The following is a 14,124-nucleotide window of genomic DNA, read 5'->3' on the forward strand; positions in this document are numbered from 1 at the left end:
GCTCTATGGATCATATTGTGCTGCATGCATACTTCTCTGCTCATGGTAAAATACTCAAAAGTCTGAAGTAAAATGAGAAAAATAGTATGTAAATTAGGTTTTTTAAAAAGTTAAATATATTTGAAGTTCATAAGATTCTGTTTTTATTCTGAGTTTTAACTCCCTCTTGGTGTCCAAAAGTTTTTATTTTGTTATATGATATTACAGGTAGATATGGCGTTTGCTTTTGTTTACTTTGAAAAAATAGAAATCCTATATGAGTTCCTGGAGGTTTTGAAAAGTGTTATTGTTTTATAGAATGTAAAATTATGGGAACTATGACTGATACTCAAAAGTTCCCTTTATTTTAAAGGTAATATTAAAATATTTATTTTTTTTCCAGTGTAATAGTTGATAAATTGTAACACAAAGAAATAATGAGCTTTTCCAGGTCATTCAACTAATAATAAAGAGGTGATGGCAAATTCAAAGAGAAAACAAATTGAAATCAGTTGGAGTTTGATGAATTAATCTATTAACTACCATTGATTGAACTATTTGGAAGTATTGTTTCCTCTCTTAGAAAAATAAAATTATCTTTAAAGGTGATAACATAATAATTCATTTTATCTTGTTTCTGGGAGTCAGTTTATCATACTGGAATGCCACATCTCACTTGCTATCTCTAGAAATGCCTCTTCTTATCTCTTTCAAAGCTGTAGTTTAGTGACTAGAAAGTGATGTAAACATAAAATAATGAAAAGTAAAAATAGAAGTTGGGGAGATCTTGTTTTTGAGAGGTGCGTATTGATTGTCGTTTTTCAAGAGAAAGACCAGAGGTTGGCTTTAAAACTTAAAAATACAACATTAAAATAAGAATCATGTTACAAAATGAGAAAGGAGGAATACAAGGTAATTAGCTAACATTACAGCTAAATCTAGAGCCAAGATGATCACCACAGCAGAGGAAACAAAGGTAATCAGTTAAAATCCAAGCAGCAGATAGTTCTAGTGAATAAGATAGGCGGTGATTGATAGGATGGTGTTTTTTTGTTAGAGAAGCTGTGTTTCTGGGCCAAAAGAATCCAGCACTGAGAGGCCAAAGGCCTGAAAGTCAGTCACAGCCAAAGAAATAGAAGTCATTGAGATACTTGAAATAGTTACTGTTTAACTCATATCGGGGAAGAAGGCTGCTCTGAGTTTGGGGCAAAGCTGGATACGTTGCTTATGATGAAGACGGACACTTGCAAAAGAGGAAGAAATGACCTTTTCTTAGTTCCTGATTTAGTGTAGTGTTTCTCAACAGATTTTCACTTTTGCATGAGCTGGATTCTTCTCTTTCGTTTTCTCTCTTGCCGATTTCTTCTTTATTTTTCAAAATCCTTGTACCTGGAAAACCACTCACTTCTATGTAGTTAAAACATCTGGGTGTAGAAGGCAGAACTGAGCCACTAGAATCTCTTTCTTTTGGTAAGTCTGATGTGCATCCATTGTTACGAACCCTGAGAATGTTGTAGATCCAGTGAACTAAAGTAATCCTTTAAAAACCAAGATGTTTCAGAGTACAATGTGGACAGATTCTCACATGTGGGGTATAGGTTACATTGATCATGTTGTGATTAATTCTTGGATTGAATACTTCTGGTAAATAACACTCAACAAAAATAATTTTAAAAATTACTTAAGAAATAGAAGGACATTTGGAAGTGTGAATAGTGAAATGAGGAAGGAATTTACCTAGGTGATGCTATGTTAAATAAAAATTCATCGTGAGGTTCCAAAGATTTAAATTAAAATAATTGTATTCATAACTAGTATTACTTAATAACAAATTCACCAATTTAGGTTGTACACAAAAAATTGAAAGTGCAATGAGGTGTAGAAGATATTTGGAAACCGAGCTGAAAATTTATTGATTGAAGGAGGAAAATTTAAACTTGGAATAATAAATAACAGACAGTGAATGATTATATTTGTGTTTCTTATATTTCAAAGTGCATACAAAACTCTTTAGGGATCTTGTTAAAATGAAGATTCTTGGCGGGGCACGGTGGCTCACGCCTGTAATCTCAGCACTTTGGGAAGCCGAGGTGGGCGGATCACGAGCTCAGGAGTATGAGACCAGCCTGACCAATATGGTGAAACCCCATCTGTATTAAAAATATGAAAACTTAGCTGGGAGTGGTGGTGTGCACCTGTAATTCCAGCTACTCAGGAGGCTGAGGCAGGAAAATCGCTTGAATCCGGGAGGTGGACGTTGCAGTGAGTCGAGATTGCGCTGCTGCACTCCAGCCTGGGCGACAGAATGAGACTCGGTCTCAAAAAACAAAAACAAAACAAAACAAAAGATTTTGGCTCAATAGGTTTGGGTAAGACCTGACCTTCTGTACTTCCCAAAAGCTCCCTGATGATGCCATTGCTACTGGTCCATACATCTTGAGTAGTAAGTCTCCAGTTTAGACCATCTAAATAAGAGATAACCCGGAGTAAGTATACAGGTCATCATGGAAAAGAAAGGATATTTATTTTATATTTTGATTCTTTAATAATATTAGCGGCCCATTTTTTGTTAGGTTGTTTTCAGGCATTAGGAACAACAAATTGTATCCTCTGTAAAGCTCTCACTGACTTTACAGAAGACAATACGATAATATAATTATGTACCCAGTGATGTACCTTAACATGACAGTTTTCTCCTGGATGGGGTATTGTATGCAACATTCTAAACACATGAAGAGGTTTATAAAAGAAATATTAAAATGATCTTTTTGGAGTTTATGATAGCAAATTGTATTTCAAGTGTTAATTTTATCATCTTTCCATAAAACAGGCCTAATTAGTCTCAGGATCAAAACGCTGGTTAGAAAAATGTAACAATTTGGTGTGTGTATTGGGTAAAGTGAATTTTCTGGGTTGAGTAAGAACTGCATTCATTGTGGCAAACAGAACTTCTGGATGAATGATTGGGCTTTATTTCCATACGTTACAAGGGCTTTTCTAGGAAAGGTCAAACTTTGTTTCAAAAAAAATTTCATAAGCAGTAAAAGGCTGGACTTACTCTAAGAACTATACATATCTGACCCTTACAATATATCCTAGATCTCCTCATGTATAGTTATGCCCAAATAGGGCATAAGGGGTTGCTGTGGTAAGAATCTGAAAAACAAATGGGAAACCCAAGAAATCATTTTAATAAAATGTGTGGGCAACAACTGCAGTGCAAAATGTGAGTAGCATTAGTCTAAGTGTGAACAGTGGAATCAAGATGGCAGTAGGTTCAGCATGACAGTTGTCAATGACTTGGCAATGGAAGCAGTTAACAATGGTTATGGTTACAGATACACTTTTGGCTCCTCAACACTGGGCATCCTGCTCCTGCTGTGAAACTCACTTCCTTAAACCCTGGGCATCTACAGATTTGTCACAAATTAAAGAAGCAGCAGCATAACTCATTGGTGCCTTCAAAGGACCTTGACACCATATCTTCTACTTTTAGTATCAGTAGCAATTAGAAAGCTCTTTGCATCTTTAACAGGAGCAATAGAATATTAAAATAGAAGTCCCATTTTAGAAGACATTATTGGAGATCAATTCCTCCAGATTGACAGAACTATTAAGGAGAAATTTCAAGGAACTGATTTTCTTACGAAGTGGGTGAGATAGAACCTTAGAAGAACTGCTCTTTAGGTGACATTTATATCTCCAGAATAACAGCACTGGAAAATACACATAACAATTTTTTTTAAGCCCAAGGAAAAAAGTTCTTCATACTTTCATCATTAAGAATATCCTTAGATACCTAAAATTTCTAAATGAGAAGGGAGTTGATAATTTTAAACAGAATCTACCGAAGTGTTATATTTCGAAACTAAGATTATAAAAATAGGTTTTTTTTTTGTTTTTTTTTTTTGAAAATGCTTCTTGAGACTGAAGAATGATTGAACTTAAGGAAATATACTTAAACAGAAAAGTATAGTGTGAATGACATAATAGCAGTGCCTGGGATCTGTGCTTATGAAGTATTAACCAAAAGAAATGGAGATACTTTTTCGGAAACCAGCATAGCTACTGAAGAATTAATGGACTGGATATTGAACATAAAAAATAATCAGTCTACTGGGAAGACATTGTATAGCAGTGGAGTCAACAGACAATAGAAAAATTTACTAAACAGCTTCTTTTGCTTATTTTAACATTTTTTGTAACTATAGGATATAAACTTAAGATGGCATATAAACTAATGACATGGCATTTTTAAGGATCAATTGAAAAGTTTTCAGAACCATGTGACTATTTATTTTCTATAGTTACCAAGGATATTCAGACTTAGTAGAGAATTTAGACACAGTTTTTATGATTTAGTTCCACTTTCCTTCATTATGCTGGAAAAAGTATAATTTGCTTCTGGAAGTCAGGGATACAGCAGAGGAATAGAGATAAAATGTAAGAATGTCTCATTGGTTAGATTTTCCTGTGACTCCAATATTATGCCATCTGAGTCACAGATAACAATTAATTGCTAGTAAAATGAAAATGCTTTATATTTTCCAGGTTTCCCACTATCTTTAAAACATAGATGTTAACTTGCTCCTGACACTTTTACTTTTATTTTCGTATTTTATTTTTTGCTGTCACCACAGCATAACAGTTGCTTTTAAGTCAGAATTAGAAAATTTAAAAATAGATATGGCCCTGCCATTTATTTCATGTTTTGTTTCGGGATATACATCTTTTTCAAAGATGTGTCTCTCTTCCATCTTTGCTAGGAGAGAAAGCTGAACTGTCAGGTATCAGAGTAGCTGAATAAAGCAATAAATCAGAAATGTAAGAGTTAAACCATTACTTACTATGATGGTATAAGCAAGAGTCTTAAATTAGTGGAAGCACCAGCTCACCCCTTATTCTGTTTCCCCCCACGGAGGAGCACATTTAGCTAGAGTCATGTAGATCAGTGAAGTAGTGGGGGTTGTCTCACTGTTGAGAGAGCTCAGAACAAGAGGCTCAGGCAAATGTATAGATTTTGAGGTCAAGGGGAGAGCATGGGGAAAGAGGAGTTGATATGTATTACATACTGAGTCACAGTGCGGCAAATAGCCTTCAAGATTTCTAATTTCTCCATAAGTAAGTCTCAGCAGAGGTGCCTGAAGCAGATGTGTGTCCAAGGCTACAGATTAAAAGATAGTGAAAGGAATATGCCAAGGTTAGGAATGTAAATATGGGAAAAGCATGACCAATGAGGATGGCCTGAATCCTTGACCACAATTCCCCCCAGAGACTTTAATGCAAGGACTGTGTACTATGTCTGGGGTGGAAAAGACAGTTATTCCCCATAAGGCTGGCCAGGAAGAGGCTTTGTAATTGCCTATTGTCAGGCTTGAAAAATTATGCATGTTTTTTTTAAGCAGAGTGTGAACTTCTCAGGATGGATCTTTGTAGACTTACAAGGCCCTTGAAGGGCAAAAGCAATAAATGGCATCACATGACATTTTATTAGCCTGATTCTGTTCAACCAAGTATAACCGGATATATTAGTTTTAAACAATTTACTTAGCAGGGCTTGTATTAGTCTATTCTGACACTGCTAAAAAGATACCACCTGAGACTGATTAATTTATAAAGAAAAAAGGTTTAATTGGCTCATAGTTCAGCATGACTGAAGGCCTCAGGAAACTTACAATCATGGCAGAAAGCAAAAGGGGAGCAAGGCACATCTTACATGGTGGCGGAAGAGAGTGAGTGTGAAAGGGGAAGTGCCAAACACTTTTAAAACCACCAGCTCTTGTGAGAACTCATGCACTATCAGGAGAACTGCATGGGGAAAACCACCCCTATGATCCCATCACCTCCCAACAGGCCCTTCCCTCAACATGTGGGGATTACAGATTGAGACGAGATTTGGGTAGGGACATAGAGTCAAACCGTATCAGGGGTCAATGTCGAAATTAATATCAGATCTCATTCTGGGACTTCCAGGACAGAGAAAGAATAATCTGAAACAAAGTCTGACCTGTCTCCTGCTTCCTGACCTGCCTCACACTCCTCTGCCTGAATGGACTTGGGAACTTCAGAATTTTGAAGCTCTGTCTCCTGACATCAGAGATGGACAGTAAGACTGGTCATCCTAGCAATTTTCTGACCATTAACATTCAGAATTGCTTTTTTTATTTCATGTATGATTACAAATCTTTTGTTCTTTCATATTTGCTCAACAGAGACAGGGAATTCTTATGTTACCTCCATTTCTATACACATTTAACTAATGTAATATATTCTAAATATAATTATGTAAATTATTTTACCACTTTTTAAAAATTTTCCAGTATGTTCTAAATTTAACACATAATATTAACTAGCAGTAGCTATATATATATCAGAAATAATGAAACATTGAAACACATATAGAAAGTGCATATTTCCTAGGATCACTTTTTGTCTCTACTTCAGTCACTTTAATGTATCTTTCATAATTAATACACTTATACAGGAGAGACGCTGTCTGTTTGATATTATTGTTTTGGTACAAACAGTAATTCAGTCTTTCAAAGCTTGTCAACTAACCAAGGTAGAAGAAAACCAGGACTAGAAGACACAAAATTGACATAATAGACTTCACTCACTGCCTGCCCCTAGAAGAATGTAGAAACCAATTTTATCCTGACAGTGATGATGCCACACAGATTAGAGAACAAAAGAGGATACAGTAGGTTTAAAATATTGGGGGAATTTAACATAGAAATCAACGATATTACTTAAGTAATAAAATGTCAAAACATCACTGAGGAACTTCAGAGAAAACTTTAAGATGCATAGTAGGTTGGGTCAAATTTAAACAAATTTAATTTGTTTATATATTATATATATTATACATCTCATAATTTTTCTAATAATTATTAAACTAATATTATTTATATAAGATTACAAAGCTGATAGATGAAAATCCTCATGAAAATAACTAGAAAAATCAGAGAAAATTTAAAAAATTTGTTTTACTAGTTTGAGTGTTCTCTGAAGAATTGAAGACTTGACCAAAACTTAATTGACCATAAATTGTAAGCACAATATTAAAAGATATTAAAAAGACCAATTCCACACAGTCTTATTTGTGCTTTATATTTTTTTTTCGATGAAGATCCACGTTAGCATATAAGTTATATTTTACACTTTAAAATAATTTCTTTTTCTGGTGGTTAGATTTTCAACTTATGTAGATATTCTGCAATGTCTACCTATGAGAGAATTATTTCTTTGCCAAATGTAGCAATTGCTCCTTTTCCTTTAGTGAAACCTGTGTAACACAGCTTTGCCATTTGATTCCTACTTAAGCCTGCTCATTTTATAAGAGAAAAGAACCCAATCAGTGCATCCTTTATATTCCAAAAGCCCTTTTATATTGAATAAATGTTTAAGCCCTTAAATTATACAGAAGTAAATTTGATGTAATCATCTATCCAGTTTTACTAAATTTTCTATTCTTAACATAGGAAACTCACCATTATCAACTAGAAAACATTATTATCACTACTATTATTTTGTATTTTTCCATCAAGGTAAGAATTGATGGAAGATCGGAATTGTATTTATATTTTCAAATCAACACAAAATATTCTTGGAGAAATCAACTTATTATGGTCACTATTTGTGATTTTTAACACATATATGTAACATTGTATAATGTTATAAAATGTTACATATTTATTTATTTTTACAGTTTAGAGAGATAACAATATACAAAGCCCTTAACTAACTACATGGCTTATGTTGGAACTTAGCCAAATATCCCTCGAAGGGGTATGATCCGAGATTATTAAGGGTAAAATCTATTTTGTTGTTCATATTTGCAAAATCAAACAGGAATCAGAGATAGTTGAGAGAATATTTTTAAGTCATATTTATTCCCCCAAAATCCTGAATTCTAAAGTAATTCCATATATACATTGAGTTACTAGAGAATTTTCTGAGTAATAGTTACCTGCTCCAGAGGGGAGCCACCCACGGAAGGAGGCTGACTAGGCTGTTTTGGCAACAATGTCTTGTTGGGGAACATTGCAAGTAATATATGAATAGCATCCATCAGAAGTTCTTATTTTAAAAGACCGTTATTTACCTAGCATGGGATTATGGATCCCATTGGCCTCAAGTAACTCCAGTTAAAGTTATTGTTTACATATAACTCTACTGAGTGGCCTGGAACATGTTTATCTCTTCAATAACCTCTGGAGCATTTCCTGCATTATGACAAGCAGCCAGAAGTAAAGAAAATCTTTCTGATGATGGATTTTTTAACTTCTGGGGAGGAGATATTTCAGTTTGTGATTTATATCCAAGGGATTGATTCCAAATTGTGATAGTTTTATGGATTATACCATTGAAAATCTTCATAAGCATAAAAAGTGAATAATCCTAGCTATTAGGTTAAAGTTATTGTTACAATGTAAACTTAACTTTTAGCAAAAGGAAACTCAAGCACTTATACACGTGAAAATGATAACTTGGTTGTTATTATTTAGCGCTTCTAAATAAAGATAAAGTGCTGGTGATATTGTATAGATATGCAGAAGCACTGGTTCTGTATCCACAACCAAAGAAAAGAGATTTTGAACACTTTTTCTGTTAACTGAACCAAAAATGTTATTTTTGAATTCCACACAAAGCAATAGAGTATCTGATATGTCCTACACCACAATATCAGTATCTGATATTTCCTCCACCTTATTTTGAAATATAAAATAAGGCCTCATGTCATTTAAATGACACTATTTTGGGAATTACCATTTCAAGATTGTTTTCATCAGCTTTTCCCGATGATCTCTAATATTAGCTCACTTGGTGCAAAGTAGTAATTATAGGTTTCCCCTGCTAAAGATGAAAAGTAGAAAGACCCTATTTTCTTGGTTTTTGTTGTTCCCTCACCCATCTGAGCCATCCAATGAAGGGCAGTCACACAGACTATACCTCAGCTTTAAAAAATAGTGAGAGTCCTATCTAAATTTACACCAACTAAATTCCAATTTTGGGGAGTGTGGACAATTTCAGGACATTGGATGTACAATCAGAATACATTTGTTTTTACTGAGGTACCTAAATTGAGGACTTTTCTAAGAGAAATCTATTCTATAGCAGTATTACTTGATTTTTAAAAACTGATACCAAACGATGACTAAGAACAGGTGCTACTCTATTTAATGTGTGTTAACTCATTTATTCTGCAAAACAACACTGTGAGGTAGACTTTTCTAGGATCTTTAAAAGTAAGGAAACGAGCATAGAGATATTAATAATTTCCCAAAGCTGTGCAGGTGATGAGGGGGCAGAGTCAGATTTCCAACCCTGCAGTCTGGCTACAAAACCCATGCCTTAACCGTTGCACACTATAACTTCTCCTGAGGCTTCACTGTGTGCAAACTGCTAGCAACTTCATAAACAGTTTCCTCTGTCTTGGAAACTGAGCATCTTACTATATGTAACTGAGATCCCACTGAATTATTATAAATGACTAATATGTAAATGCAATTTTTCTTTTGTTTTCACTAAATAGCTATTCATAAGCTTTGCAAAAATAAAGCTGAGATCTTCAGAATAAAATCCCACTGGTATACAATTTAGAGATTATTCGTGCTTGATTGTTGTAAAATTTAACTCTCAAAATATCCTGATATATCCTGTTCTTCCCCTTTACAAATTATCTTGCATCTTTTAGTAATAGTATCTAATCTTATTGCATTACATTTTTATGGTACATCCATTCATTTTCTTTTTGGAGGTAACTGGAATGTAAATAAATAAATGCATAACTGTAAATAATCTTGACTTATGAAAAAGTAAGTAAAATATATAAGAGTATTTCCAACCTTATGCTAAACAGCCAAAGGTAAAGAAAAACTTTTTGATGATGCAATTTAAAAATCACTTTTAGGTATCTTGGTATCAATGTACCATTTACTGATTTGGTTCCTGTGATCGAACAACTGTTTTATACTTGGAAATAATAGAAGTATGTTTATGGTGACACATTAAAGTGGAAGATTATTTGGAATAATATATGATCTGTCCCATTTTACTAGGGAAGAAACGACAACTCAGGAGCTTAGTTGGTGTCAGTTCCTATAGCTTTTAAGTAACAAAATCAGTGGTTTGGGACAAGATATTTTTATCCTAGAACCAGTATACTTTTGACATAATGATTGTGAATAAGTGGCTCAACTATTTTTCTGTGACATTTACTCTCCAAAGACCGGTAGGGCATAGGAGAAACTTCAAGCAGGGAATCCAGAAAGATCCAGAAGATAAAATATGAAGTCAGAACTTCCTCATTACAAGCACAAATAAAGCAACAGTGGCATGGTAGATTGGCGATTATACTGATGGACATTTAGGCAAGCATAGATGGCTCAATCTAGTCACCATCGCTGAGTGAAAGAACAACATGACACATAAATAGCAAGGAGAATGCATGTGGGTAATGACAATTCATTTCAAGAAGACAAAATCAGCAAATACTACCCCTCCCTACCCTGCAAACACTCAGTATCTGAGAATTCTAAGGTTTGAGAATTCCCAATGTGTGTTTAGTGAGGTGATGGTTATATGCTGAGTACAGCCAAGCTAGGAACATTTTTTAAATTTCAAAATTGATCATCTTTCTTCCCCCAATAAGACCTTTTTCCTCCTCTATATGAAATATCTCAAATATAACACGAGCTTTCGTTATGTAGAATGGCTAGGGTATTATGTCTGTCTCAGTTTGGTCCAGATTATCTTCTTATAGCTATCTGTATGCCTATGATGTTGTCGATGTCTCCCGTGTTGAGCTGTTCATATGTAACCCTCCAGTTTATACATAACTCTCTAAAATCAGGGCTTAGGCAAGGTGTGATATCAAGGGGAGTCATCACTCAGCTTATGTTTTTCGGTCTACTCCTAAGAGTTCAGTGACTTTTGCTTCACCTGTATTAATTGATAAAGTGATAGTGAATATTGATATTTAGTCTAATAATAGATGAAGCTATGGTCTCATTGCTTAGTTGGGATAATGAACAAAGCAAGTAATATGAACAAAGCAGATTGCATAGATTCAGTTTGTTATGAAATAAGGCACAAACTGCCTGAAGTATCGAATTACGTATTAGGAATGAACAGAGTCATTTCAATGGAACTGAAATTCTTTTCATTAAGTGGCTACGACATCTTCTTCCCTGATAAATCTGGGATAGCTGTTATTTATGTCAACTTTTAAATTCTGGTTTTATGGTACACCATCCCTCTCTGGTTTTAGAAACCCATCCTTCCTAGAGATGAATTAAAGATTCATTGACATTTCAGTTACTTTGAGAGGGATTTGGATTGTATCAGGAGACTTTGTGTTTCTTTGCTCCAGTTTATTCTGCCTAATTTACGCAACAATTCCATTTTTGTTATCTATTTTTTAATATGTAGAAGGGGAGAGAGACATATAGTATTCCAAATTCTGATGAAAAATGTAAATAACAATAGCAAAAACAACTGTTTGTTTTTTTTTTTTTTACTGAGTTCAATTTTTTTGATATTTCACAGTTATCTCTCAGAGAAATTGATAATTGTTCCATTGAACTCTGAAATTCTTGAAAGGAAGACCCTACCAATTATCATCTTTGTATTCTTACTGCCCAGCATGGCATATTTTACATGATAGGCAACCAAAACACATTCACTGAATGTATACCTACATTATTTATACAGTTCTTGAAGTACTATTCACATTTTTTTCTTTTATTACTCTGTGTATGTGTTTCCATGTGTATGTGTAGGTATACAGATAATTTTCCAGAAGTATTTTTAATATGTTTATTACATATCGAATAAACAAAGTGTATAGTGAAAAGAAGTGATCTACTGACGACAAAAGAAAATGCCTTTTCAAATAATAACAAATAGCATCATTTCCAGTACTATTCCCGGAAAAAAACTGACGGTCAGGCTGCTTATTCTTGTGGCCCAATAATGAGATGCAGATGAAATGGGACAACAGGGAATTTATTTCTGTAACCGGTTACAGGGAGAAAGCCTGGAAATTACCACCAGACCAACTCAGAATTTCCAGAATTTTTATACTTTCTAAGCTATATGTCTATGTGTTAACTGTGCATTCATCTAAAGACATAAGTAATTAACTTCTTCTAATCTAAAACTAAGATCTGAGTCCTGAAGACCTTCCTCTGAAGCCTCAGTAAATTCACTTAATCTAAATGGGTCTAGGTGCTGGGGTGATCTGTTTAGGCCCTCAATAACCTTGTTTGTGGAGGTTTGGGGAATTTCTACAGACCCTCAATAAAACTTGTTTAATCCTAAACAGATCCTATTAAGAATTCCTTCATTATCTTGCCATGCTTCAAGGTTTAGGCAAGGCCTAGGCAAAACTCTTGGGGGGCTTTTGTTACATTCCAGCCTTTGTAAAAGGGCACTGGCTCTTTAAGCTTTTAATATTTAACTTTACCATTCAGTCAGTGCTGAAACAGTTGTTATGGAGGCCCGTGTTAGTGAGACTTGGCCTGTCACTGTACTTCTAGTTGCTTATATAGCAGCTGATGAAATTTTCAACAGTAAAGGAAAACACTCATTTTATATATAAAGATGTGGTGCTAAAGCCTGTAACTTCTTATAATTGCTACATACCTTAACTGGGAATTGCAAATAGAAACAACAGTTATAATTTGATGCTTTACAGATTTTAGGAAGTAATTTAGAACTTATGTGAAATATCTTCCATTTACAATAGTTTATTAATAATTGCACATTTTTCCAAAATTCAGGTCTCTCAAATGTGTATTCATCCAGGATAGTAAACATCATATTTTTGCATAAATCTAAAAATATTGAATGTTACAGAATAGTTCATGCATTATATTTTATCAAGTTTAATTTTTGTTACTGATGTGCATTCACATAATTAAATTACATTCATGTCTGCTATCAAAAACAATCAGTGATAAATTTATTGTGATTCAGTATCAGATATTGTAACATTATGCTAATACATTTTGATGAGGTTAGTATTATTTAATATATGAGACACCCAGCAATGCCAGATGGACTAGGACAGATCAACAAGTCCTGAGGGTAAATGATAATCACGTAGAGGGGGAAATACAATTACAAATTATAATTATATTTAACTTGAGTTTCTCAAAGAAATGAATAAAACATAATTGCAGTTTAAGTATATTCTTGTAGTTAATGAAAGCTATTTCATGAGAAGAGAAAATATGAAGGGATATTTTACAATAGGCGCCAAAGGCAAGAAACTATGAATTAAAATAAGGAAAAGAATTTTTGGAAACACATAAGCTCTTAGATTAAAACTGCTGATAGAAATGCCAATGATGATGCAAACAATGGTTTGTTTCTACACTCTGAATAGATCTAAGGTATGTAAACAGTTATAAAAACGGAATAAAATGCTTGAATGAACTTTTCTGCTGAGAAGCAGACCGATTTCACAATGTTTGGGCACATCTCTTATTATACAAATCGATCATCGTTCAATATAATTTTAATTTTCTCATAAGCAATATAAAATGCCTATAGGAGGACTCATGAAAACTTCAAATTGTGAAGCTTATGAATATTCTGATCTCTCTCATATCAAAATATGAACAAACATTTTTTAAAGTAAAGAAAAACAACAACATCACAAAAAATTCTCTTGTAAGAATTATGGTTAGGGAGAAGCTTGAGAAAGTTTTCCTCCCGGTGCTGGCCTAGATAGAAATGGTAGCAGCTTCTAGACTCATCTGTGTCACCTCTGTTGTTGGAAAAAAAAAAAAAAAAGCCATAATATTCAGAGAGAAGGGCAACAAAACTCTTGCCCTTAGGGCACTAATGAAAACCTATTACAGCTGGGAAACACTGAAAACAATCACACACACACACACACACACACACACACACACACACACTTTCTAACCAGGGAGGAGGGGAAGAATCTTTGCTGAGCTCAACATTATAGCTGGAGAGGAGTAATACAGCTGTGAAGGCCACATATACGAATATCAGGACATGGTCCCTTTCTAAAACCCAGGTTAAATCCAGATAGTATAGACAACACCCTGCTCACCAGCAGGCTAACGTGCTATGGGTAAAAATACCCATCTGTCATAGAAGAGAATTTTT

This window comes from Mandrillus leucophaeus, unplaced genomic scaffold (assembly GCF_000951045.1).
Source record: "Mandrillus leucophaeus isolate KB7577 unplaced genomic scaffold, Mleu.le_1.0 Scaffold1009, whole genome shotgun sequence".
Lineage (NCBI taxonomy): Eukaryota > Metazoa > Chordata > Mammalia > Primates > Cercopithecidae > Mandrillus > Mandrillus leucophaeus.